Consider the following 5525-nt stretch of genomic DNA (forward strand, 5'->3'; position numbering starts at 1 on the left):
GGAGTGATGGGTCTTCAGAGCTAAGACATGGCCTCCAGCCCCTCTGGATTTTGGGGTGTTCTTTGTCAGTCTTGTTGCTGCCCATCCGGCTGGGCTTTGCAGTTGACGTTGGCCTCTGGTATAAACTATGGTCTAGTTTCTCTCAGCCTGGTCAGAAATAATGGTGTGGCCTTTTGGGGCTAGCCTCATTTCATCTCTCACTGATTCTATAGACCTCTGTGCATGTAGGTGATTCAGCCTTAGCCTCAGCTGTGAAAGTCACTTCACCCAGCTTCACGGTGCCTGATGGTAAACCATGGCTCTCAAATTGTTGCCTTCAAAGTGCACACAGGAACTTCAGGGCCCTATATATAATACAAGGTATGGAAAAGACTCGCTAGCAGCGACCAAAAGCTGTCTTCCCTCTGTTCCGTGATAATAGAATTGTACCTGGGCAAACATGGCTGCTTTGCTACACTAAGTTCCCAGCATTCCTTGTGGTTAGATTAGGTCGGGTGACCAAGTTCCGGCCAATGAAATATGAGTAGAAGTGATGTCTGTCGCTTTTGGGCCAGAGTCTTATGACATGGGGTGTATCTCCTCTACCCTCTCTTTTCCCTTCCTACCAAATGAAACCTAGACATGGCAGTCCCCCAGTGGCAGTCACGTACAGTTGATGACAGCGTGCTAGGCTTGGTGGCAGGACAACTACTCTGAGTCCCTGAATGAAGAGCTGACCGCCAGCCTGGAAACTCACCTTAGATTATTCTAGGAGAGAACTTTTTTTCCTTCTAATGACCCTATAGTTGAGTTGAGCCGCTGGATGAAAGCAGCAGTGTTCCAACAGCAGCTGAGAGGAACTGATCGCAGTCAGGGAAGGCCACATCCGGTCTTACACTAAGTGACTAGAATGTATTCCTTAAGCTAAAGTCCTCTATTCTGGGAGTTCCTCTCATCCTACCTGACATATCCCTCTGTCTTGGAGCAGGGAGACTGAGTTCCACAAGTCCAGCCTCTTTCTCCCTGACTCTCTCCATAATTTATAAGCACATGTATGTGGACTTCAGATTCCCCCTCCCCCATTCCAGTGATAAAATAAATAAGTCCTGGGGGCATAATGCACAGCATGGTGACTATACCTAATACTACTGTATTGCATATTTGAAAGTTGGTAAGAGAGTAGCTCTTAAGAGTTCTCCTCACAAGAAAAAAACATTTGTAATTATGGAGGTGACAGATGTTAACTAGACTTACTGTGATGGTCATTGGCCAATATATGCAAATGTTGAATAATTATGTTGTACGCCTGGAACTAGTATAACATTATGCATCAATTATATCTTAATAAAAAAAAAAAAAATCCTCCCTCTCTGAACCAAACCTGGCTTTCAGGCTGTCTGCAAAATCCTATTTTGACTCGTGAACATGAAAATGCAAGAGGAATGCTCATTAATAGTTTTTGAAATATTACCTTTCATTACAGATGCCAAAAAAGGAAAAGGATTTATAAGATATTTATAGTGTTTATCGCTGTACGACAAAATGATGTGGTTTTTAAATCTTGTTTCGATTTTTATTTTCTGACTTCTACGATGAACATATACTACTTGGCTAAAGTCTTTTAAAACAATGAGTTATTTTAAAATATGCCTGTAGCACTATCAGTTGGGAAAAGGCAAATTACAGTCTCTGTGGGAACTAAGTTAAACTTGTCAGAGCAGTTAAATTAATTAGGTCTTAACTGACATTTAACAGCCAGGGTGGCAGGTCTGATATAACTTAGCAAGGACTTAGAAAATTAGGGATAATGGTGTGCAGATTGCATTCCTGCAAAGCATGCTCAATTCAGGAGAAACAGTGCATTGAACAGAGTTCCTAAAAATGCCTCTGCATTTTAGTTTGTTCTTTTTTCCTGGAGCTGCATGCATGAAATATCTAAGATGAAATACAAACGCCTTCTTGTTGGCGTTCCTCCTTCACGTATTACAACAGGGGAATTATTGCAGGACTTGTTGCAATATTTCACGTATGGATCAGTATAAAGAAGTCCCATGGCACTTTTCCCCCATAACAAAGAGAGACATAGGGCTCTGTTTTTGGTAAGTAAATTTCCTTGAAAAAATAAAATATGAGTTAGATGTATAATGTCCAGGAGGAAAGACGAACTTCAGAGTTTTCCAGCAGTGGGAAGAAAACTCCCAAACTGGAGGGAAGAGAGGAGCCTCCTTGCCGTGACAGTGGCCCTGCTTGGCCTGGACCGGGGACAAAGGTAGGTGAGGGAGGAAGTCAGCAAACAAAGCAAAGGGACCAAGCACACCTTGAAGAGTCATCTGAAGGAAAGTGCAGCTGAAATGTCCCAAGCGAGAAACTTAAAGACTTCAGGGAATTAAGAGAGTCCACAGGAAATTAGAAACTCTGTTATTTTTAATTCAGGGAGGTCTGGAGGGAGCATCTTGCTCCTTGCATAAGGGAATTGGACAGAAATGGCCGCCACTGCCAGAATGCCAAAGAACTCACTAGACAGTTTTCATTTTTCACTGTGGAAACCTCCACAGCATAGCAGATGGGGAGTCAAGATGGTGGAGGAGGGGGAGGGCTTGCCAAACACTTCTAGGGCAAAGGTTTCTTTCTGGGGCTCTACCAGTTCCAGACTATTACCTGTCTGCTGCCTTCTGGGCTGGGCTTAATCTCTTCCAGCTGCGCTGGCTCCTACAGCCCCTCTCGCTCCTCCCCGTCTGGCCTTCTTGCCCTCCGTCTCTCTCGTGGAGGAAAAATTAAGTATCGCACTTAAATCCCCCCTCAGGACTTGGGGATCCCGAGCAGGAGCCTTGCCACAGTATCCATCTCCAGCAACAGATGACAGGCTGGCTTGCCTCACAAGGGGTGTCTCCTTTCTGCCCTGTGGCTAAGCTCTTCTCCCTGCCCCTAATCAGTTCCAGCTAAGCACACAAAGAAAAAGGTATAGCGCAGCTCCCATGCAGAGATCCCCTCCTCTCAAAATCCCACCTTGGTCCCCCCAATTCCTTGTTAGGGATCGACTCTTTAGGACTAAATTAACCCTATTTTTTTTTTAAACATTTATTTGCTTATTTTGAGAGAGAGAGAGAGAGAGGGCACAAGCAGGGAGGGGCAGACGGACTCCAAAGCCGGCTGCACACTGGCACAGAGCCCGATGTAGGGCTTGATCCCACTGCCATGAGATCCCAACTTTGAGCTGAAATCAAGAGTCCGGTGCTCAACCAACTGAGCCCCCCAGGTGCCCCTAGGGTGTCATCTTTTGAAATACCCATCTTTCTGCCAGAATGGCTGGAATCTCCACCAAATGGTTCCACGCCAAGCCTTGGTGACGTGTGGGAGCTGAATGTCTGTGGCTAGAGCGGGAACTGGGGAGTGTGTGACGTGTGCCTGCCTACCCCACCCCTCACACGTGTAGACGTCACTCATCAACCATGGAGTAGGTCTCCTGCCTGAGAAGCTGAGACTGAGGCTTCATCATCTTCCAACAGCATGCCAGGTGGCCACTATAGCCTGGAGAGACTTGACAGACTTGGTGGAATCTCTTTGCCATCTCTGGATGAAAACACAGGATACATAGTGAACAGTAAGCAACGAGTCTGCGTCTGTGGGTTCTCAAACTTGGCATTACAGCAGAACTGCCCGGAGAGCTTGTTAACACAAAGATTTCCAGACCCCAAGGCCAGACCCCTATTTCAGTAGGGCTGGGATGGAGGCCCAGGTGATGCTGCTCCTGATCAGGGGCCACACTTAATAACCACTGGTCTACATCAATCCAAGGCACTTGAACTTTATTCATAGGCAGTGTAAGATCCTTGAAGGATGTGAATCCAGGTGGGAGGGGGTTACAGGCTCACAATGACGTTTTCCAAAGGTCAGACTGCCATAGCGTGGAGGAGTCCCTTGAGTGGACCGCAGCTGGGCACAGGAAGGCTAAACAGAGGCTGTCGGCATGCTCCCAGTCATGTCCACGATGAGGTATTTTGTGCAGGCTTACAAGAATGAGATCTTGACGGCAAAATTGCGCCGGGCCACTTCCAAGAGCCCGAGAAAGGTAGAAGGTTGGGGAAGATGGTTTAGAAGAGACCACTAACCGGAGACAGGAGGCCTCAAAGACAAATGTTGGCCTTTTCCCAGTTTTGCCAAGCTCCAGTCCAGTTTCCAAAACAGAGACTGTGTCCTTGCAGAGAGGTCTCCCGAAGCGACTCTCACTGGGCAGAACTGCTGAATACATAGGTCCGGCTCTCTCCCTCCCTCCCTCCCTCCTTCTCTGCCCTCTGGGGAGACTATTCTATTTGGGGAGAACCACTTGGAGAACAGGTGGTGATAATTACCAGGAGACCAGCCATTTCCCTGCCTCATCTTTCAATGTGTCAAAAAGGCTGACTTAGGGAATTATGGAGTGTGGGAGCTTCCCTGATTTGTTCAGTTCAGTAATACTGGGCAGAGCCTGGTCACTCTGACTTAGTGTCTGATGTATAATTTTGGAAGGACATTAAAAATGATCTCAACTCTACTGAGTACTTTCCTAAGGAGGGTTACTAGCATACACGTAGTACAAGAGAATTCAGAATTTTGCTACACATTCCAGATGCGTAAACAAAGCTGCATCAGAATCTGGCCAAGTAATAATAATACTATCCACAAATGGCATCATGCCAGACCCCTGTTTATCAACTGTCAGGGGATTCACATGACTTTGGATGTCTCCTGACTCACCTACAGGCCACAGAATTGGTCAGACTGGCCGACTCTCAATCTGCTTTGTGCATTTTCACCTCTGACTCGGCTCAGACAGCCATAGACAACATGTAAATGAATGGCAGTGTGGCTGTGTTCCAACAAAACTTTATTTATGGACATGGAAATTTGAATTTCATACTCTTTTTACATGTCATGAAATATTCTTCTTTTGATTTTTTTTTTTTTTTTAATGTGGAATACTTCACAGATTTGTGTGTCATCCTTGCTCAGGGGCCATGCCAGTATCCTCTGGATTGTTCCAATTTTAGTATATATGCTGCCAAAGCGAACTGATTTTTTTTTTTTTTTAACTAGGTAAAAAACATTCTGACCCCTGGTCTAAGCTAATCATTACCATGATATGGCTGTTTTAGACCAGGACATGTGATACAACTTGGACAACAGGATGTGAGATGAAATCTGCTGGGAATCTTCTGGGAGAGATTTCCCTACACTTAAAAAGAAGCATGGAAGACATGATCTTTTTGTTTCCGGATTGTGTCTTGCATGGATATGGCTGCTGGAAATCTGGAGGCCATCTTGTCACCAGGTGGGAAGCCAGGCTGAGGTCAAAGCCTTCATGCTGATGCTGGCCAAGCTGAAGGATGGAAAGAGCCTGGGTCCTTGATGAAGTCTTTTAGCCATTGAATTAATCACCCTGGAATGGCCCTACCAACAGTCTTATTATTCTGAGAGTTTATAAATATTTCTATTGTTTCCACAGTGGAAGGTAGAATTTCCTCCTAAGCTGCAGCTGAAAGCAGCCTCATCTGAGAACACTTTGAACA

General features: G+C 45.6%; 1 non-coding gene across 1 annotated transcript; it reads right to left on the reverse strand.

Moving 5' to 3' along the window:
* Window positions 1-4923: 4923 nt before the first annotated feature.
* Window positions 4924-5026, reverse strand: LOC125924105 (U6 spliceosomal RNA). Its single transcript, XR_007458287.1, has one exon. It is a non-coding gene; the product is annotated as a U6 spliceosomal RNA (small nuclear RNA).
* Between the last annotated feature and the right edge of the window lie 499 nt (window positions 5027-5525).

The sequence above is a fragment of the Panthera uncia genome, chromosome B1, assembly GCF_023721935.1.
Source record: "Panthera uncia isolate 11264 chromosome B1, Puncia_PCG_1.0, whole genome shotgun sequence".
Lineage (NCBI taxonomy): Eukaryota > Metazoa > Chordata > Mammalia > Carnivora > Felidae > Panthera > Panthera uncia.